This window comes from Pleurodeles waltl, chromosome 3_1, assembly GCF_031143425.1.
Source record: "Pleurodeles waltl isolate 20211129_DDA chromosome 3_1, aPleWal1.hap1.20221129, whole genome shotgun sequence".
Taxonomy (NCBI): Eukaryota; Metazoa; Chordata; class Amphibia; order Caudata; family Salamandridae; genus Pleurodeles; species Pleurodeles waltl.
Window position 1 is genome coordinate 907,019,025 of NC_090440.1, and position 23,371 is coordinate 907,042,395.

Sequence of the window (23,371 nt, forward strand, 5' to 3'; positions counted from 1 at the left end):
AAAATATTTTTGGGGGAGATATGGTTTTTCCAGATGCACTTCATCAATTGCTAAAGTGAATCCTTAACATTAACCTGCTTATATACCTTCAATTGAACAGATCTTCCTCATTACAATAGCTGCATCAACACAGTTCAGAGTGCCTAGCCCATACCATTTCTGCTCTTACTGAATCTCCAAGCTGTGTGTTGTAGGGTTTCACCAATCTCCTTATGGTTGATTTGCTAGGAACATTGCACCAACGTGTGTTATTTAGGATATTGTTAAGGGTGCTCATACCTAAGTTATCATATATGGAGACAATTCAGAAGGACAGTTTGAGGAAACTTCAAGTAAAGCTTCATGTACATTCAGCTTGCTGTGCAATAAAATGTATTAGGTATCCTGTTTTCTGCCACATTTGGTTGATCTTAGCTTTGTGGTCCATTGCCCGACCAATCAGTGATCATCCCAGCTCATAGGGATAATTTATGTAACTCTCACACATTCATAAGGTATCACAACAGGCAGCTTTATTGCACCATAATCTGCACTATGACCCCGAGGAATGGATTTCGTATGCTCCAGAGAATATTAATTCAAACAGCTTGACTTTGGTTTAATCTTCACAAATAGATTCATTTCACCCTGCCTCTGAAATAGATGCACTGTTTCTCAACACAAAAGAAAATACAATTGAATGCACTGTTTTGAAATTATGTGACTCATATTTTCAACAGTACTTTCGAACACTGAGAACCCATTAAACACCCTGCCGAAACATAGATCAGGCAAAATAAATCTGACTGCAATGTTATAGATTTTACTATAGGGGGCACTAAGGTAGAATAGTACTGGACCCACTTGAGCCCAGCCCTAAAGAATAAACCAAGTTGCCAGCTTTCTAAAAGGTACAGCAAAATTACCTTCACTACAAACCAAATAACAGGAAGACACCCTACCCCCTGCTTTATGGTGGGAGTTGGGATTGAATAAGCCATCTTATAAAGTTTAATGCCTGGAACCTTTTGAACCAAAAAGCTATGTCCTCCACACAACAGGGAGGTATTTGAGGGGTCCCATGTCAAACAACTTTCTACCACTGCAAATTGACTTAAATCGGTGACAAGGCAATGCTATTAAAACAATTAAACACATAAATAGAAAATAATTAAGAAAGTAAATTGAAAATAACAATTATATTAAATGCTGCCCAAAGACTAGCCTCCACACATTACTGTTTAGTAGATGCTACAGTTGGAAAAAAAGAATCCTTGATGCTTGCTCTTCACCTTTAGTCAGTTACCAAAAAGAAAATTAGGACATTGAAATAATGAATGCAACTGTACCTAGTCGCATTTGTGCATTTGTACATTGTTATAAGTAACATCTGAAGAAAGAATATGTCAGGCAAAGGGTAGGTTCACTACAATGCGTCTCCAATCACAGCCCAGTCAGTAAAGTACAAACGTTGGTAAGTCACCTTATAAATTCAGTCCTCCAACCCCAAGCCCTGCAAAGGCTATTAAGTCAATTCTCCCATGGTCCTAATAATTTAGAGGGAATGGGGCACTATATGACTGCTCTCTTCTGCACTTTACAAAATGAAGTTCCTGAGCAATGCTAACCCACCTCAGTAGGAGACACAACACGAGGGTGAAGTCACTGTGTGTGCCCTTCCTTCTGCAACTTTATCCAAGTGTCCCTGAAGAATAGGAGTTGCCACCTTACACTTGCTTACTCCAGTGAATTTCAGAGGGAAAAAATATTATTTGAGTTTTCCTCCTACACCATATTGGGTGCAGGTTGTTCTTACATTGACACATCATGCTTAAAATAGTCAGTATGGATAAAGACTATCAGAGCTATTGACTTTACCCATCATGCTGTACAGCAGCGCATATGCTTTGCTGTGTGGCTAAAACTAAGTTTAAAAAGACCTATGATGCAGCCAGGGCTAACATGCTTTTTCTTGTTAAAATACATTAGCTCTGGATGCATCATAGTGTTTTTTTATTATTATTTTTAGCCATGCTGTTTTAAAGCATGGCTACAAATCATTGCTAAAGTAGACAATGTCCATGCTGTACAGCATGAACAAAAGACAATGGCAGAATCAATATTCTCAAAGATGAGATCTACCGGCTTTGCCAATGCTTGTTAGGTCTTGTCACAACACACCTGTGATTCTGAGGAAATCAATTAGGGCCTGATTTAGATTTTTTTTGGGTGGAGAATACTCTGTCACAAATGTGACGGATATCACATCCACCGTATTATGATCCTGTGATGTTCTATGGAGATCACAATACAGAGGACAGGATATCCTTCAAGTTTGTGATGGAGTATTCCCTCCACCAAGAACTTAATCAAGTCCTTAATCTCTCCATGTTTGGAAAAGAAAACAAATCCGACATTTTTCAAAAGCTCCTATCACATAAAGGAGGCAGATACCATCTGTTGAACAATGAACGCAGATAACATCTGTTTTCATAATAAACATTTCTAAGGAGAAAAGGGCTTATTTTAAGTGTGTGGCATAGTAAAACATAACTACAAATGGCAAGAAGTGCAACAAGGACTACTGGGAAGAAGAAAAAATAAAAATAATGCCTTAATCACAGCGTCATCAATGGAAGGACAGCAATCAAGCTGAAGCAATCTATAACTGATCCATGCTCCAGCCCAAAGAAGAGGAAGTGAAGCCAGAACGGGCTGGCCAAATAGAAAGCTGCATATGAGATTGACAATGAAGCCAACAAATGTTATAAATTGACGGGATGCAAGACCCTTGTGATACAATCTCTCGCAAGCAAGAGAGCATGCACTGTCGCTGGGAGACATGACAAACAAGATCATTTGCCTCGCATGTGCTGCTGCAGGGAACAGGCGAGACCTAAAAATTAAGAGCTGGTGCTATGAAGTCGCTCTCAGCAAGAAGTAAACCCCTACTCCTGAGCAAGATCCTTTCCTTTAGACAAGAACCTCTAAAACACTACACTGCAAGAACATAACTTAGACAAACCAATTAGGTTGACCAAGCACTTTTCTAAGGACTCAGATTTAAGTACAACTCTTTTGAAAGCAGTCAATGAAATACAGGTGTTTTCGAACCTCAGCTCAAACTCTATAATAAAATAATTTTAACAACTACAAATGCCCCAAAGGTAGACACATTTATATGTATTCATTTGTTTAGGTGGTTTGTATAGAACAGGACATTATGGTGCATTCTCGGTCGAGTGCTCAACAATTGCAGAAAATCACATACAAAATAAGAATCAAGGGTTTGATCTTGTCCAATGCTGGACGTACTCCATCTGCCACCTATTTGAAAATGCCTCTTTTAGGATGTTTCTTGAGGTGGTGATAGGTTGCTGTTGCCCATAGCATGTTCCAAAGTATTCAAGAGTTTACAGCCCTGTGCTTCCAGTGAGCAACCTCCATGTTTTAGTTATTGGAAAAACTGTTGCTAGATTAAGGTGAGATGGGGGAGGACGATTCCTGGCAGGTGTGCAATACAGCAACAGCTTCTGCAGAAACTGTGGCCTTTCTTCAAACAAACTCTATATTCACTGTAATTTTAAACGTGATCCTTGAACTCAGCAGAAGCAGGTGTAGGCGTTCGGGGCTGATGTTAAATAATGATGCTCCTGCAGGTACACCATCGGCAAGTCAGCCTGATTTTGATGTCTCAGCAGTCTGAGTTTCCAGTCAGCTTATCTGTGACACATTACAGTAACCCAGGCAATCCTTTCACCGGATCACTTTTCATTATATATGAATGCATAGATCAAACGAATTGTGGGATTCTCTGAAGCATGGATAGTGTCTGGTTGATGCTCCAGGCAACGCACTGATTTGAATTACGAGTGAGAATTACGGTCGAACAGGATTTCCAGATGTTATGCTGTCCTCAAGGTGGCTCCTGTGAGTGTCAGTTTTGAGGACCAGTTAAAGATTAATGGTAATACAGTATAAAGTGAACACTCACATCAGAGCGTGCTCACGATTCTCCCATGAGGCAATGTGGTATTTATGTTGAATGCTCCTTCATCCTCCCCCACCACACATTTTGTCTTCAGCTCATAAAGATCAAATATCTCCTGGCAAAAAAGGTATTTGAAAAGGATTAGGTTTTCTTGAATTCAGTTACACTTAGTGTGAGACAAGTAATGGTAGAATTCACGCATATCACATAGGTTCATGGTCTACGACACATTGCATTTCTTATTTGCTTTTTTACATTGTGTCATTACTTCAAAAATGTTTGCGGCCACATTATAGCAACTGCATGGAAGGTGACCATGCGTTCCTACGGCAGATTCCACTGTTTAATTAATCTCACTAGTGGTCAAACCTTCAAAACCCTGCGTATGAAACAATGTTTCCAAACAATGATGCTATTGCAATTTGTCAATGTCAGTTCTGTTCCAGTATTTAAACACAAAGAGGGGTGAGATAAATACTATATGTAGAGATAACAAGCATTGTTGTATTGCAGAAAGAACAACAAAATGAGATGATCCATACTTGAAAACAAGTCAAAACATGGGATGGTTTGGGGTGTGGCTACAAGGAATCATGAGGGAAATGACGAAGAGGAAGCAACCAGAAACAGGACGGAAAGCAACAAGAAAAAAAAGTACCGGAGTCCTATACAAGCATTTGTTAAACAGTAATAAAGTCAGTAATCTGTTCTTGATCTGTGCTTAATTGACAGGACAGAAAGATGAAGAAGGAAGTGATGCTAACATTTTCTGCCCAGTGAGAATCAAGGGAAAAAAAGTGACTATGAAGCCCACCAATCGTAAGCATTGGGCAGGCTAAAAGCCCCTTTTCAGATTTTCTTTTTTTTTTAAAGAATCAACAGGCCATTGCAAGCAACAGCACACATACACAGCATGTGAAGTCGCAGGCGAGACATAAAAATGAGTAAATGTCCATGCAATATCAAAGAAAGAATTTGGTCAGACATCATAACAGTAAAAAAATGTAAATGCACATTTTGCATACAACATTTTTTATAAGTGTTTGGCTCAATTCTAAATGCTTCTAACTTTTATTAATATAAAAGGACAAAATGAAGGCAAAATCATGGATTAAGAATAAACTTTTTTATATGCTCTCATTAGGTACTGGGCATTACAGTATTGACTTGAAGTAGAAACATGTACTATTAAAGCAAGTGGAGAATGAATGTATGGTAGTAGGGGTCATTTTGTCTGTACCTTTTCACGGATAATTGTCTTGTACATGGTAAAGTTATTATGGTTAGTCCCCAATACAAGGGTACACAATTAGGGACTCAATACCACTAAAACATGTAAGTGCCGATTTGCAAACAAAGAACATGCCCTAAAAATTACTCACTACATATCTGTGATTTACAAATGAGTAAAATGCACTCTATTTACCAGAAGAAAAAGAGTGCCAATTGGACATGTAAACTCTTGCTTAACATACAAACATATAAATTAATAAAAGAGAATACACCCAAGGGAGGTAATACATGAAGCAGCCTACGTTCACGTAGAATAAAATTCAAAAGAAAGTTTGCTGATTCACACAATGAAGGCATATCATTTTATTGATCCTCTCAATAAAATTTATTTGTTTCAACATGGTGTAAATCAAGAATTTAACCTGCCCAAATCAGTGGAAAGTGTTGCATTTTTAAGCCCAGATTTATGTAGATGTCAGGCAATAGTCCAGCAAGTGAAGTAACTTGACTGTGTTGAGTGAATGGGAGAGAGTAGAATGGCATCCTATCTCCTAAGATGTGCTGCTGTTTTGCTCTGTTTCTGTGCTGGCTCACTTTTGGCTGCCGTGCACCAAGGCAGACCCACTACTGCCTTAGTGCAAGGGTGTCTGAGTTGTCAGAAGCATAAGTTTTGTGCCTGAGGGGACCCCTTCTAACACAAAAGCTATGTTTTCAGGCATTCCGATTGTAGCCTGTGTTCTGTACAATGCAGCACACATGCAAAGTGGGACAAAAACAAAGAGAAATGAAAACGTTTCTCCTCATTTCACTTGCTGCGCGGAAGCACAACTTTATGACTCAAACCCCTGTCTACAATTCTTTGTAGCTAGAGATTTGTATCTAAACCGATGGATGGTTGTGTGCGAATGCCCATGCACCATCGTTGGAAAGCCCCCTTGCCGCAGAATTATGTAAGGCAGCGTGTTGGCCAGTTTTGTGTTGCTTTAGGTTACAAACCAATGCAAATTGCTGAGAGTCATGTTTTCCTTGAACAAGATGTTTTCTATTCAAACTTACCTTATGTTAGTATCTTGTGTAAAGATTGCACACATGGTATGTCTTTGCTTACCATTTGCACTTGAGATATTGCTCAATAATATTTTGCATATTACAAAAGTACAATTTTGCACACTTTTGAACACAGAATACAACAAAAAATCTGCTCACATCTAATTGCCGGTCAATAACTTCTTTCTCCGGACCTCCTACTTAGCCCCCCCACCGCCCCCTACATACACACACTCCTACAGACGCACACCCACTGTACAACACACCAACACGAGGTACTGTTAGTTTCACAAGGACATTAAACTTCTCTTCAAACATGGTTCAGACATTCAAAGCTTCGCATTCATTCTAGCTAATAGTGCTTCAAGGTATGCTGTAAAACCGGCCTCACACCCTCCCCTCCTGTCCTGACTGTAAGAGATACTGACATTTTTATTTATAATGGTCATAACACAAGGAGCTGACTCCCACATTTGCAATCTAGAAAGTGCTAACACGACTGATGATATTTATACACTTTGAAGTCTCAAGGCCACTTAAGATAGAAAGTCATCAAAATGCTAGCCTTGCTCCTGCCTTCTAAGAGCCGAACAACTGCTCAGCATCTCCTGCTCCACAACACAGGAACTCCTGACAAAAACCCTGAGCTCATTAGGGCCTCCGTGTTCAAGTCTTCATGGCGGCACTACAAAAAACAAACAAAAATAAAACAATTACCCTGTTATCGCCGTTTCCTTCTCTTTCATGCTATTACACTCATTGCTCATTTGCATGGTAGGCCATAAAAGCGCTTTTCCAGGAGTTTTAAAAGGTCAGTGCAAGCACCGCTAAGCAGAATGTAAAGACACACATTTTTCAAAACGGCTCTTACAAAAGAAATTGCAGCTCCGCATTATTTTCTTGGCTAAGGAAAACTGTCATGGCTGCACTCGAGTTGGTTAAAAGTGGCTGAAACAGAATATCTCTTTTACACACTCTCCGCATTTACAAACACCAGTGATATGTATTGTTGATCATTTCACGCAACGCGCTCGAGTCTCAATTTATTTTAAAACCGCTCTTCTCCCTTATTCTATAAACAAATTCAGTCATATTTGTACAATATTTTAGGTAAAATGCCCGACATTTTAGTCAGGATCTCGAAATTGCCAAGAAACCATTATCTTTATCGTTTTTTGGCAAAGACAAGCAAAATAAGTAAAATGATTATGCCCACTAGAAATAAATCCTGCCCCTTTTGTTCTTCTCCCTATATTTATCTATGGCTGTTCATCAATGGTTCATTATTTATTCGTAGGGTGACAGTTTTTGAAAATGTCAGATATGTTGATGTGCAGCGATAGCTGTGTATATATCATCAAACTATTTAAAAGTGCTAGACGGGTAAATGACACATATGGTTACAGGTAATTAAGTGGCAGAATATGAAAACTTATACTTCAAAAACAGATGTCAAAAGTTACACCAAAGTATAGGTTACAATTATGGCAAACATACATAATTAGCTGCCTTGCAAGATTTCAACATGCATCAGAACCAAACACTGGTCCCCAAATGAACTAAGACTTTGGTCTGAAGACTAGTATAACCAAGTCCAAAAGCTAGTGGCAAGTGAGTTTGACTGGATTTAGGTTGGCAAAACAGGCTCAATTATTTGCAGGGAGGCACTTACATGTGATCAGGAGTTAAATAGTCCATATTTCCGTCTACGTCCTACATGGAATGTTGCTTTGTGTGGATTTAGAAAGTTAAAACAGGTTGAACTGTTTGTAGGAAGATAATTGTATATATTTTGGAGCCTATATTTTTTCAGCAGATATTTTTCATTTTTTTTCATTCTGAATCTTAATTGAAACAAAGTAAATTAAGTAATCAGATCGCGGCAGGCAGTTTAATATCACTCAGTAGAACTCTCTTCCATGGCTATATGAAATGTGACATATATCCTGCGAGATCCTATTAGGGAGAGCCCAACAATATATCATGAGAAAGGATGATGAGGGAGATGATAAAGCTATGTGTAGAGATGTATTACGTTTACGCCTTTTAACTAACTGATTTCAAGTCTGGATTACACGCATTGCACTGGTAACTGAGCTATTTGACATTGGTGATCAGGCAGCTTTGCACCAATATTTGCACTGTGCAACAATGCAAAATAGCAATTACGCTAACTGATCAGCGCAAGAATGATATTAACAGTGACATAAAAGTAAATTTTGCAACTAGTGGGTGAACTGAATTGGTCCCAAGAGAATAATTACTCAGTCTTCGGTGTAAAGCATTCAATCCACTGAGAATGACTCCATATTCCTCAAAATATATTCTCATATGAAACGTTATTCAGAAATCCATCATTACTCAGGGTTTATTGCGGGTACAAAACAACAAGCATTAATTAAGGCTGTTCTTGCCCAGTGGGTGGACACGCAGGGTGGAAGCTTGGGCTGCTGAGTACTGAGCGATGCTCAGAGTGGCTGTCAAAACAGTCTCTCTTTGACACCAGCCGCAAGAGGTGCTTGTTTCATCTGAGCTGGTCAGCAAATACTGTTCTTCTCACCCTTCTGAAACGTCCTTTACCTCGCCGCACCTCCAGCACAGGCAAAGACAGGTGAAACACTGAATAGTTATTTTGTTGTGTGGCATTGTTTTATGTGATGCACTGTGGGCCCTTTTTCTGTGAACCAAGGGCTGCCCCAGCAGAAGGTCAGAGTTCATATGTTAATGTTTTTTTGTCCTTCACTCTGATTTATGACCAATCTGCATATAAAAAACCTAAATCCTCACATTGCATAAATTGTTCATCAGGAGAAACAAAAGTTAAAAAAATACCAAGTGATGCTGCACAAACACAGTCCTGTGTGCAATGCAGGCACCCTGCACCATGGTGCGAGGGTGTCTGTGTTGGCACTAGGCACCCAAAAGGGCGCCAGCACAAGGAAGGGGCAAAATGCTAAATTCGTCACATTCCTGCCCTTTCCCTTTCATGCAGCGCAGCAAGGTGGCTTTTTGCGCTGAGTTATAATTTGATAATTATGCCCTTAAATGCATTGCTACCCAGATGAGAAGTGCTTATGAATGCTCACTGAAAATACAACTGCGCTGTTAAAAAGTACCCATACCATTTAAAATAAGGTACCCTGCTAAGAAGTGCAATTAGTGTTCGCTAAACCTATAGCATCTTTGCTGAGAAGTGCTATTTCTGTTTCAATTAAAATATGGAGCCCTGCTCGAAAATACCCCCAGTTTTCCGCTGGAAACATAGCAGCCCTATTAATAAATGTTGGTACTGCCTGTTTTACGATCGTGTATTTGTATGGCAGCTTTGATGACTAGTGTTTTATGGCCCTATTAAATGTACAAGGACAGAAGCATAAAAAAGGAGGTCAGACCCCAATTTTATTCTGTCCCTTTCATGCATTGTGAAAATAAGATATTCAGGTATACAAAGCTGCAAAACGTGATGCAATACACATCTTCATTCTCATATCAATTAAGCTTTTAATTGTAAAAATAGAAGCAAACACTACTAGCTTTGTCGGTTCTAGTTACAGAATTGCCATGCACAGCCAAAGCTCTTTATCCATGATTGATTTAAATCAAGCCAGCGCATGTAGAAAAATAAGAAATAGAACCCCTCACTCTGTTAAGGCATGAAACCCAGAGTTACAATTTACCTGATGATTACAATTTATAACCACCTTCTAGATCCTCGGTTGCGTTTGCTTGGATAAAAAGGCATTTGTCAATGCAAGAAGAATAGAATGCTCTTCCTTCCTGGTTGCTGTTGGACTAATTACTGCCTTGAGTACAGGTTAAGAATAAAGAATGTGAGGTCCAAACCAAGTTCATGTAAACAAGTGAGGAAATATACAAGCTACTAATCAATACAGTCAAATCAAAGACACACTGTAACGTGAAAGTAAACAAACGTGTGCTTAGCTGGTATAATGAAAGACAATTGGAGTCCACAAAGCCAAAAAGTTCCACACATGTGATGGTTGCCTTGGCCGCCAATGTACAATGTAAAGGCGTTGGAAGTGCTTGGCAACTTCTCTCAGCCACTTCCTTACCTGTTGCTTTTACAAGGTTTCCCTCAAAAGGTCAATGGAAGCAGACTCGGAGGAACAGAACTCCACAGCCTTAAATACAGTGCACTGTTGAAGTCAATATCATAACTGCAACCTCATCATCTTGGTGGTATGTGTGTGTTTATTTGAGCAGCAACTCTTAGCTGCTGCTCCAACAGGTAAGGGTGGTTGCATAATTTTCTTATCAACACAGGATTCCAAATACTGTTAGAGAAAAGTCTTGTTAGAAAATGGGTTACTGGTTGGGGGTGGGGCGGGCTGTAGCCCTACTCAAGCAGAAACCGCAATATCGGTCAGGGTGAAACTGCCACAAACCTACTGCTATCTGGTCATGCAAGACCAGGTGAAAGTCACAAGTTCAGGCGTTGGAGCACGGGCCAGATACAAGGGCCAGCTTAGCCCAGCTTAAAGATTTATCTTCAAAGTCCAAAACAAAGAGTTCCATTCATGGCAAAAGGGCCCATGAGGAGTAGGGGGATAATTACGAATGTTCATCGATGTAGCATAAAGAGCAGGCTGGGCATCACATATGGTCATGGCTGAAGCTTTACGGTGGCGATCACCTTGAGCTGTCGATGCTCTAGTACGAAGTGCAGATCTGGCACTGCCCTGCATTGGCAGTCACTCTGGAGCAAAGAGTCAGTTTACCTGAACTTTGAGTTGACAGGCATTACGGGCAGCAAGATCTTGGCATGAACTGGCCCATTTCCATTTGCAAAGAGCTCAAGACCTCAGGGAAATTTGATCCTGGCAAGAGGATTTTCTTGTCAGGTTGACACAGCAGTTTAAAAACTGCACTCATAGGCTGCAATGGCAGGTCTGACATGCTTAAAGGGCTACGTAAGTGGGTGGCACAATGAATGCTGCAGGGTCACTAGTAGCATTTAATTTTCAGGCCCTGGGTATAAGTAATACCACTTTACTAGGCTCTTACAAGTAGATTAAATATTCCAATTCAGTGAAAGCAGAAGAGAAGAATGGGCATGGGTCCAGAGAGGCTGGCCAGCTCCCAATGTTGGCACAAACTTCCTCACCTGCTTAATTCGTGTGAAGCCACCTTCCTGAGTGGCGTCATCTTGGTTAAGTATATTGGGCTCTTCTGAGGGGATTTAATAGCATATTTTCATGTTATTATATAACTACCTTATTCGCACATTATATCCAAAATTTGTTCCTTTCTGGGACAGTGAAGTCGTTACCATTACAATGCCCGGATGAATGTTTGAGTTACATTTAATGTTTATTGAACTGGTTTAGAAGCACAACATTGCTGAATGAATGTCAAATTCACTCGTTTCAGAACTTGTAAAATACACTTTCTATTTTCCTAAATAGATTGTTATGAACGTCTGTATTCATTTATACAAGGTATTAAATTGGCAAACTGGCATGAGGGCACCAGGTGCACCCAAGTGTTTTCCAAAAGTCAATATAAAAGAGAGGAAAAAGGAAGCTGGCGGCATATGAACATTTATCTTTTGCTTACTGTTATATTAGTGTATTGTTGAGCAAGAACAACAGCTCACATTCACCGATTAGTTTAAAGAAGTGCTTTTTATAACAAGCATGGCAAAGTCAATAGGCCTCACCTTTGGGAAGAATTGACTCTGCCAATGGTTTTTAGTGATGCAGTGCAGCATTGCTAAAGAGGAGTCTCAAAAGGGATGCAAATCAGAGCCACATCAACTGTGTCATTTTGTAGGTGAATGCACCATGCATGCATGTGCGTAAAAAATGTGCATTTTGTCCTTTATTTTTTTTACTGATGCAAGTTGGATTGGTAAATATAGGGGAACAGGTAGTGCCAAAGCATTTTTAAATAAAAGTGGGTAGAGAGAAGTATCAAGGAGAGTGGGGGTGGAAGCAACACAGAGGAGCCTGGTGGGGAGAAAGAATCACAGAAGACAGGGTCAAAAGCAACACAGAGGGGTCTGGTGGGGGGAAAGAGTCACAAGAGACAGGATCAAAGAAGCACTGAGAGCAGCAGGATATGTACACAACACAGGTGAGAAAGAGCAACATGGATGGTGGGGGAACAGAAACTCACAGGCGAGAGAGAGAGAGAGAACAAAGTTGAATGGGGAGCAGCACATGGACAAAAAAGCAATGTGTGTGGAGAAGCACACAAGGGCAAGCATAACATGGATGAGTGTGGGGGAGAGGCACGTAGGCAACATGGAGCATGTTGGAGAGTCAAAGAGAAGTACACAAGGGAGACAGCTGAAAAGCTCATGCACTTACATGGAGTACTTAACTAAAAAGATAAAGTAGTGTCTGAAAAGTAAGCAGTGGAAGGGAAAGGAAAGCACACACATAACTAGTCTTTGAAGACGAATTGACTGCATGTGTAGGTTGCTTTAATATTAAAAGCATGCCACATAATGCAATGAGCACTACGTTTTCTTATTCCCGGTGCAAAGCAATTAAAATGTACAAGGAAATCAAATATGACATTTATCCTAATATGAATGTGGTCAGTGAGCAGTCGCCTTATCGCAACATCCTACCACAGAATTCCTTCTTAAAGTTCACATAGTGATTTCCTTATATACACCCAGCAGGTTGATAAATAGCAATAGATGAAAGGAAAATGTTTCTTAATCCTTGATATGACATAATTTCACTGGTTAACTAAATGCATAGTTTCAGGAGAGAACAAGTTAATCAAGAGTCATCAAACCCAAATGTAGGCCACAGCTTTCCAGGAAAACAACATTCAAGTAATTAATTGTAAAAGATTGTTAAAAAATGAAGAACTTCTACAGGATTTAAGAGCTTTGTTTACTGAAAGGGTGGTGATGGTAAGGGTGGTCAGATGGTGGTAGTAAGGCTATTGAGGGTGGTGTTGGTGAGGGTGGTGGTTGGATGGTGGTTAGTGTAGTTAGAGTGGCAGGGAGGGTGGTCGTGGTGATGGTGAAGTTGGTGGTAGGGGAGTGGTGGTAGAGTGGTGGCGGAGAGGGGTGTTAGAATGGTGGTGGTAGGGGGGTGTTATGGTGGTGGTTGTAAAGTGGTTATGGTGAGAGTGATGGTCGTTGTTAGTGTGGTGATGATTAGGGTGTTGGTTGTGGTTACAGCAGAGTTGTGGTGGTTCAGTGGAGGTTATTGTTGGGTGGTGGTTAGGGTAGGATGATTGTGGTTATGATTGGGTAGTGGTGGTTAGAGTGCAGGTGGTTAGGGTGGTTGTTAGAGTGGTGGTGTTAGGGGCAGAGTGATGCTATGTGCTGGAAGGATGTTTATGATGGTAGTAGTTAGGGTGGCTTGGTTGTGGAATTGATGGTTGGACTGGTAGTAATGATTAGGATAGTGGTTAGGGTGTTGGTTAGGTTAGGGTGTTGGTGGTGGTTAGGGTAGTGTTTAGTGTGATGGTGGTTAGGGTGGTCGTGGTAGAGTGGTGGTATTGCTGGTAGGGTGGTGATGATGATGGTAAGGTGATGGGGAGGGTATGGGGTGGCAGGGTGGCGGTGGTTGGGTAGTGGTGGTATGGCTGGTGTTAGGGTGGTGGAAGGTTGGTGGTGGTAGGGTGGTGTAGTGTTGGTAGACTGGTGACAGTAAGGTGGTGGTGGGTGGTGGTAGTAGGGTGGTAAGGTGGTATGGTGGTAGTAGGTTGATGGTTGTAGGGTGGTGTCATCTTGGTAGGGTGGTAATAGCAGATTGGTGGTGGTAGGGGTGGTTGAGTGGTGATGTCCTGGTACATATACTGACACAGGAAAGGGTGGTGGTGTGTTGTTGGTAGGGTGGTGACAGTAGAGTGATGGGTATATTGGGTTGTTGGGTGAAGGTAGGGTAGTGGTATACCTACCAACACAGGAGGTGGCACAGGGGAACAAGCAGCAACAAGGACAATGGTGCAAGAAGAAAGAAAAAATACCTCAATCCCAGCACAAACAGTGAAAGAAGCAATTAGTACTTTATCCATGCTCCAAGGAAGGGAGAAATGAATCAAGAGAAATTGAAAACTGGTACGCTGACCAATCAGGAGCAGGCAAATGAGAGTGACATAAAGCCTATGAATGGCAAGCAATGAGTGGAATCCAACCCCTTTGTGAAAAACAAAGGGACAGATGTATCAAGCTCCCGATTTGTATTTCTTAAATAGCAAATTTAAAGAAATCGCTATTTAAGAAATGCAAAAAGGGATGTATGAAATTTGCGATTCGGTAATAGAGATTTCTTAAAATTCGCAATTGCTATTACCAAATCGCAATTAGGGAATGGGACTCTATTCATCCCTATGGGCCAGGTGCAAATGGTTATGCATTTCCCAATTTGCAAATTCCAGTTAGGAATTCGCAAATTAGGCAATGCAAACCCCAGGGTGTTGGGGGCCTAAGGCCCCAACTGATGCACCCCCAAAAAATATTTGCAGACATGTGAAGCACACACATGCCCTATGGGCATGTGTGCGCTACTTGTCATTTTAAAAAATGCATTTATAAAGCATTTTTAAAATTTGCACATGCTTACCACCAAATTGGACTTGGTGGTAATTGCCTTTCCTAAATGCCCAATTCGCATTTAGGAAATGCTTGATACGTGTGCTTTGGAAATCGCAAATAGGAATTCCCTATTTGCGATTTCCTATTTAAAGAATCACAATTTGCGATTCTCAAAATGGGGTCGCAATTTTAAGGAATCACTATTTTTGCGATTCCTTAAAATTGCACAGCGAATGCCTTTCATAGGTCTTGAAGAGCATTTTTGCATTCGCAAACGGCTGATTTTTGTGATTCGCACCATTTACGATTGCAAAATTGCTTGATACATCTGGCCCAAAATCTCTTGCAAGCGACTGTCTCAGACAAGACCTAAACACGAACCCCTTGTGTACAAGCTCAAAGGCCTGTCCTATGCTAGATCTAACTCTTAATATCAGTGGGGTTTGCACCTATATAAACAGTTAACAATTTATCCAGAAATTTGAGACTCGAGATAGGCACATCTACCCTAAAGATTAGTGGAAGTGAAATGAGGGTGCAGGAAAAGCAAAACACTTAGGTGCATTATCGAACGTATATGAAACTCTGCACCACTACAGAAGCAGGAGGGACACCAGATATAAAGATCAAAACCAAATACTATATCTGAGAAGATAGGGAAGACTGTGTCAGCTCTGCTGGGGAGTTGTTCAGTTGGCTCAGCACAGGCACAACATGCAGGTAGTTGACAAAACCTATACTTTAATCGCACTTCTTCCATCTAGGGTGCTCACCTTATTAATGTTTGGGATACCTTGTACCTTGTGCATATGCTATTGTGAATGTGGAGTAGTGTACTATCTGTTTGGGTGACAGGTTTCTGACAAATGCCTTACAGCGATGTCACCTGCTGACACAGGGAAGAGCTCCAAAGAAGCTCTTGGTAATTAATTATTCTGTTCTTCTTAAGATGTTGTTAATTGCTGCCTACTTTATTTAAAATGTCCTATTTTTGTATGTTAATGCAGAATTTAGCATACTCTTCTATCCTTGATATTTGCATGGTTTTAACAAATTCTTTACAAAGCTTAATAAATGTATTTACTATTTTCTAAAATAGAAACAACCACCAGCAGAAGTTATTCTTTCTTTGGAGCTTCGGGATTACCATTCATGAGGGGTTCATATAAAGCAAAATAAGGAAGGAGTATAAGAAGTACCCTGCCCACAACCTGATATATGGGTGAGAATGGCCACTGTGAACGCCTGTCACACAAGGGGAATCCCACCTATGATACGTGAATGTTGCCTACTAGGACATCTTGTCCCTCCCTCCCCAAGCCTCATCACCCACCATGTATAGACACGCCATCCTAAATAGCACCAATGGGCAAAACATCATTTGAGTTTCACCTGATAAAGCAATGGAAGGACTAAGGTCTGGGCATGCTCCTTGTACTAAAAGAGAATCAGGAGGGACCTTCACTGGTTCTTCCTCCTGGACCACAACTCTAAGGAATAAAGAAAGGGCCCTCTTTACAAACTCAGCCTCTATACCAATGAGCCAAAGACAGTAGGAAGGTCGATGGCAATGGGAGGGAGATTTTAAGAATTGCTGATACAGAGGTACTACTCACTAGGTGGCAACAAGGATTCCGTTTGCTAGAACATCCAATACAATTTATTTACAATCTCATGGTCCTACTAAGAAGCAGGCTGTAGTAGCCTGCAGACTGCATAAAGTGCTCACTTGGCCAAAGAATGGAAATTCTAATCAGGACACAATGCAGGACATTAACAGGAGGGTTACGGTTAACTTGCTATCTGAATTCACACCATAGTTCATTATTTGCCCCAAACACACCTCCAAAACAGAACAATATACTCTGTTCAGTAAAGGTGTGTTCAAACTGGTACTTTGCATGAAAGAAACCAGAGAAAGTATCCCATATAGTTTCTGGAACAGAACATATACAAAGTTTAGTGTTATTTGATATACTTGTGCTTCATGAGCAGATTAATCAAAAAGTAGTCATTCAAGATGGTAACACTGAAAGAGGTGATCCTCTACCTCCAAGATGGTGACTTAATGTCATAACTGACCATCAAGAATGTCTGAATTCATGTTCCCATCCATTAGAAACCAAAGAAGTTTCTTGGGTACAGAGTCAACTAAGTGCAAATACAGTTCGGTTTCTTGCACTATGACCTGCTGTTTTCTGCCAGGGTCTTCATGAAGTGCTGGGTGCCGGTAGCTGCTTGTTGGAAATGGGGTATCTAGTTGGCAGTCGGTTTGCACCGTGTTCAAGTAGGGACCCTCACTCTAGTCAAGATAAGGGAGATACCTGCACAGATAACCCCTGCTCACCCCCTTGGTAGCTTGGCACGAGCAGTCAGGCTTATCTCAGAAGCAATGTGTAAAGCATTTGCACATAACACACAGTAACACAGTGAAAACACTACAAAAGGACACCACACCAGTTTTAGAAAAATAGCCAATATTTATCTATATAAGACAAGACCAAATACGATGTAAATCCACCATACAGTAATAAATATATGAATTCTGCAAGATTTACTCAAAAATGCAGTTCCTTGAAGTCGATAGCTCCACGTGGGGCTATCACAGTGTCGTGATCAACAAAACCAACAGTTTAGGCCAGCCACGGTGTCACGGGCCAGCTACGGTGTCAGGAAGACCCGCAAACAGTACCTTTGGAATTGTCGGGCATCATAATCATCGCGGTGAGCTCCGGAGAGCGGCGTTGCTGGCGTGCAGTGTCAGTTCCGGAATCGGTGCAGGAGTCATCGGGCCCTTGAAGTCACAAATGTTGCGGATCGAACTCCGGGCGGATGAAGTCATTAGCGCTGATGTGGATGGCGTCTAGGCTGCGTTGCGAAGTGGGACGCTGGGACGTGCGGTGTCCACAGATCATGGTGTAGGCAGCGGCTTGGTGACGGCACCCAGCTGCGTCGGGGAGACCAGGGCTGCGGTGTGAAACGGGGCAGTGCGACATGCGGTGTCACCAGGTCACAGTGCAGGCAGCAGTGGCGTCATTGCTGAAGCACTGGCGTCGGTAGGCCCAAGCCGGCGGTGCAGGATTGGACGGTGCTCTGTGACCCTCATGAGCGGTGGCCACAGGCCACTGTACAGGCAGGGATGCCTGGTGATGACACTGGAGTAGATGGTGCTGGCGTCGGTGGGCCGGGGCTGCGGTGCGGGACTGGACAGTGCTTCATGCTCCTCATGAGTGGTGTCCACCGGCCATAGTGCAGGCAGCCACACCGGTGTCAGCAGGAGTGGCGTCGCTGGGTATGCCCAGGCTGCGGAGTGAGCAAGGCGATGCCGGAGTGCGGGGCCCACCTGTCGCGGTGGGAGCAGCGTCTCGGTGAAGTTGTCCAATGATGGTGTCGGTGAGACCAAGGTCACGGTGCGAAACGGGGCAGTGTGGCTCTGTGTGGCATTGCAGGTCATGGTGCAGGCCTGCAGCGTAGTTGGCGGTGTCGCAGTGGTTTCCCCTCTTGGACAGCACAAAACACACAGTTCCCAGTGCTACAGGTCGAGAAAACTCAAGTCTTTGGTGTCCCTGAGACTTCCAACAGGAGGCAAGCTCTACTCCAAGCCCTTGGAGAACTTTCTCAAACAGGATATGCAGCAAAGTTCACCCTTTGCTCTCTTTTAAGGCAGAAGCAGCAACTGCAGGCCAATCTAGCAAAGCAACACAGCGAAGGGATAGTCCTCCTCCAGAACTCCAGCTCTTCTCCTTCGCAGAGGTTCCTTTTGATTCCAGAAATATTCTAAAAGTCTGGGGATTTGGGTCTTCTTCTTATACCCCTTTCTGCCTTTGAAGTTGGCAAACTTCAAAGCAAAGTCTCAAGTGTTTGCAAGATCCTTCCTTGTCCAGGCCAGGCCCCAGACAAACATCTGGGGGATGGAGACTGCATAGTATGAGGGAATGCACAGTCCTTTCAGATGTAAGCGACCACTCCTTCCACCACTCTAGCTCAGGTAACCCATCAGGATATGCAGGCTACACCCCAGGCCCCTTTGTGTCACTGTCTAGAGGGAATGCACAAAAGCCCAACTGTCAAACTAACCCAGACGGGGAATCCACAAACAGGCAGAGTCACAGAATGGTTTAAGCAAGAAAATGCATACTTTCTAAAAGTAGCATTTTCAAACTCAACATTTAAAAACAAACTTCGCTAAAAGATGTATTTTCAATTGTGATTTCTTAGACCCCAAACACCAAATTTGTTTGTGCTCTCAAAGGGAATCTGAACTTTAAGGTTATTTAAAGGCAGCCCTCATGTTAACCTATGAGGGAGATAGGCCTTACAACAGTGAAACCCGAATTTGGCAGTATTTCACTTTTAGGACATGTAAAACCAGTACATGTCCTACCTTTTAAATACACTGCACCCTGCTCATGGGGCTACCTAGGGCCTACCTTAGGGGTGCCTTACATGTACCAAAAGGGAAGGTTTAGGCCTGGCAAATGGGTACATTTTCCAGGTCGAATTTGCAGTTTAAAACTGCACACACAGACATTGCGGTGGCAGGTCTGAGCCATGTTTACAGGGCTACTTATGTGGGTGGCACAATCAGTGCTGCAGACCCACGAGTAGCATTTGATTTACAGGCCCTTGGCACCTCTGGTGCACTTTACCAGGGACTTACCAGTAAATCAAATATGCCAATTATGGATAAACCAATCAACAGTACAATTAACCTAGGGAGCACTTGCACTTTAGCACTGATCAGCAGTGGTAAAGTTCGCCAAGACAATAAACCAGCAAAAACAGAGTCTAGTAAACCAAAAAAAAAGAGAGGTCAGAAAGCAAAAAGACAGGGGAAACACGCCAAAAAGCTACCAGATCTGACACTGCTCATTTTCACAGATGGGGGTTCTCATCTTTCCATAAGTAGACAACTGACTAATAATGGGACCATCACTGACAAAGGCCAAAAAGTCTGTAAAAAATGCATGCAACCTTTAAAGGGTTTGGCGTTTTCACTCAACTTCCAGAACTCCTGGTGACTCTATTTCAGTTTATTGTCTTCATAAATGTCCATCTGAACACCCAATGCTACTGGATACATCTTCTGCAACAGAGGGCGCAGGACTTGCCGGAGAGGCATGTGTCAGTGGGGGAATCAACTGTAGCGACTGCCAGACCGTGCATGGCACTGTTGAGCTTCATATCTCCCAGCACAAGCTTGGCATCGCTGTAGAGATCCAGGATGAGAAAACGGCAAAAGAGCTTTATCTACAATGTACATGGGCCACAGGAGAAAGTCAGGATTAAGTTCCGGTGACATGCAGTGCTACAACCACGAGCTCGGGATGGGGGGTACTGGGCCCAACCAAGATAAATGAGGGATTTGACTCCTGATATCCCTGGGGCTACTCTACTATGATTGCTGCTCAACTAGGTCAAGCACCACTTTCTGCACCTGCCTCTCAGTTGGGCAGCATAGCTCAAGCAGTCAAGGCTCTTTCAGAGAAACCTGAGATATAGATCAGTGAACACAATTCATAACTCAACGTGCGAAGAGCGAGACAATAATTCAATGTCCAGTCAAATACTTGTTTTTGTATAAAAATAAAGTATTCAATTTGAACTCTACAGATGCAAAGGTAAACAACATTCAAAAAGCAATGACACAATCCCCTTGATGTCAGGGCTCTAGTAGTTGTCAGGCCACTCCCTGTCCTCCCACTTCTAGTACAATGGGTTCAGTGTTATTCCCCATTCACTAATGGCAGCACCCAGATAATGTAAACTAATAGGCCATACTCAAGTGTTGTTCCCTCAGACTCTGCTAGTAAGTTCAGTCATTAGAGTCTAGAGGTTAGCAGCACCAATGGTAGAATGTCCCATGGCCACAAAGACCTAATTTTTGGCTTACCTGTTTCGGCAGTAGAGAATCCTGTGGCACTGCTGCGTAGTCCTGTTCTGGATTGGCTGAGTAAGGCTGTGTGCACTCAAGCACATCAGCAGCTGGTAGGCACCAGCTCTCTTCCTCAAGCCATGCTACATGTGGATTCAGACAGGCAAGGTGCTCCAGCTCCAGCGATCACCTAGTAATTCAGTTCTCCCTCAGCAGGGATGGGGGGGTGGTCTCCTTGCTCCAACTGGGCTCTGTTGCTGCCGTCCACATGATGGGGTTGGGTCCCACCTTCATCACAGCAGTTTCTCGATCCCGGGTGTCAACCCAGACCACTTGGCTTCAGCGTCTCTGGCAGCCTCTCCTGATATATGGGTTCTCTACTCCGAATTTCACACTACGGTCATGTTGGCCTTAAGTTGGTGTCAAAAAAACATTGAGTACATTGTTCCAAAAGTTAGATGCAGGGAAACCTAAATCTTTAGGAGTGAGAGCCCTCACACATCCAATCGGATGTCATGCTTCATCATCGGGGATGCTCCTCTACAGACTGGTGCTGCAATGTCTGACGGGCTCCCCAAAAGGGGGCTTTTTGCCAGAGGTTCTTCAATAGTGATTGCCGTAGTAGAATATACTCATGGACAATGCCTACATGCAGACACTAATTAAACAGGAGAGGGAATTCTAAAATTGGCTCTAAACCTCAAAGAACATCACCGATTTTATTCAGCTAATATAAGGTGTAGGCCAAGGTTAAAAACAAAGTGAGAGCGATGGTTGAGAAATCATGCTCAGTCACTCTCTGAATATGTAAGACGACGGAATTTATCACAGAACCTCTAACTATGGGTCAACATGTTTCGCGTCGGGTGGTCCATCCGGATCCAATGACTCTTCATCAGGACCAAAAAATAACTTCTCCTAAATCAAAAAATTATATATTAATTTAGACACCAATAAGTCTCACTAGTCAATATACTAGGGAAAAGTCACTTACATTTAAGCATACTGTGCGTCCTGTCAAAATAAAAAAAGAAGAAAGTCGCCCATCCCCAATTCTGGATAAGGCTCCTTGGGAAGACACACGCCTAGGACTGTTGCTGAGATTTGGCAACTGGTCCGCACTGTAGGACCTACCCTCTAGCATTGCTCCTGAATCCTCTAATGTTGGTGTCCACAGCGGCCACAACTTGCTTATGGGGTTGCCAAGGCAACCCAGCACAAGCGCCATGGTCAGAATTGGTGCAGGGAGGGATTTCTCCCACCACATTTCTCGATCCACTCAATGGTGCCCCTCCTGGCATACAGCGTTGCCAATTCACTTCGGCACATGGGTGACTGCTCGATCAGTTCAGGGATGGATTTCTCCCACCACAATTCTCATTCACTCAATGGCAGACCCTCCTGCCATACAGGTCATCCAGTAACTTTGGCACGTGGGTGACAGTCCGATCAATGCAGGAAACGGGTTTCTCCTACCACACTCCTAAACCCAATTCACTGCGGCTCCTCCTGGCATACAGGACTGCTAATGCAGTCCAGCATACAAGCTATGGCCCAGTCGGTGCAAGGAGTAGGCCTCTCCTACTGCGCTCTTTAAGTTGAGTTCATTGTAGTCACTCCAGGCATACAGGGTGGTCAATTTAGTCCAGCACACGAGCTACAGCCTGATCAGTGCAGGGATGGATTCCTCACACCTTGCACAGGGGAGGACTCCCTTCTGGACCCCATTCCCTCCTACAGTCTCAACTTCTTCACAAGCACGTCAGTCTTGGCAATCAGGGAAGTGCTGGTTCTTCAGACTGCAGGGCAGAAGATCTTGGCTTCCCTGGGGGATGTCCTGCCACCCAGAAGGGAGACAAGCAGGCTGGGTCTCAAGAACTGGTCACAGGCAGAAGTCTTTCTGAGCTTCCCATCCTCTCACAATCCGGCTGGCTGCTCAGCAGATGACAAAGTTTTGGGATCTCAGAATCCCCTACTTACAGTCCTTTTCCAGACACAAGATGTGATTTATTGTCTGGATCTTTGAGGTTTTATGTTGGGGGTCTGCTTCTTTTAAATGAACAACTCTCCCCTTTCGTCTTCCCCTTGAAGGATATCTATCACAGCAGGCAGGACTCTGAAGATGTTTAACCAACAACAAGATAAATGGGAGTGACCAGAGGGCACACCTGGATGACAGCCACAGTGATATGTGCATCAAAAGGTTAATTCTAGGCCCCCTGCCCTCCTCTTTATGATTCCCTTATCAGCCCAGTCTCCTTCTTCCTGAGATGTAGCCAGGCCCCTTCCATATGATCTGTTACTGAATCAAGGAGTCCTTTGAAATGCACAAGGAAAGCTTGGCTCTTCGCTCACCTAGTACTTGTCTCTCCTAACTTACAGGAATGCAGCAATACAAAAATTAGTCTGTGGAGAGTCATCTGCTCCTCATATTTTCACCAGGCAGGCCTGGGCTTCCCAAAATGGATCCCAAGGTCCTCCATGTAATGTACCAGTGCAGGCACTTCCTCACTCGGTATACATCCACAGCACATTCACTGCCTAGTACTTTTATACTCATGTATTATGCCACCACCAGCAAAACCACATGCAGCACACGCACTCAGTCTGACGCACTATTCAGTGCTGCAGTTCTGTCTGTACTGTAACAGAGTGTGCTATTTTAAAACCACGCACTACCACAACACACATTTACTTTGTGCACTCAGTACTACACTTC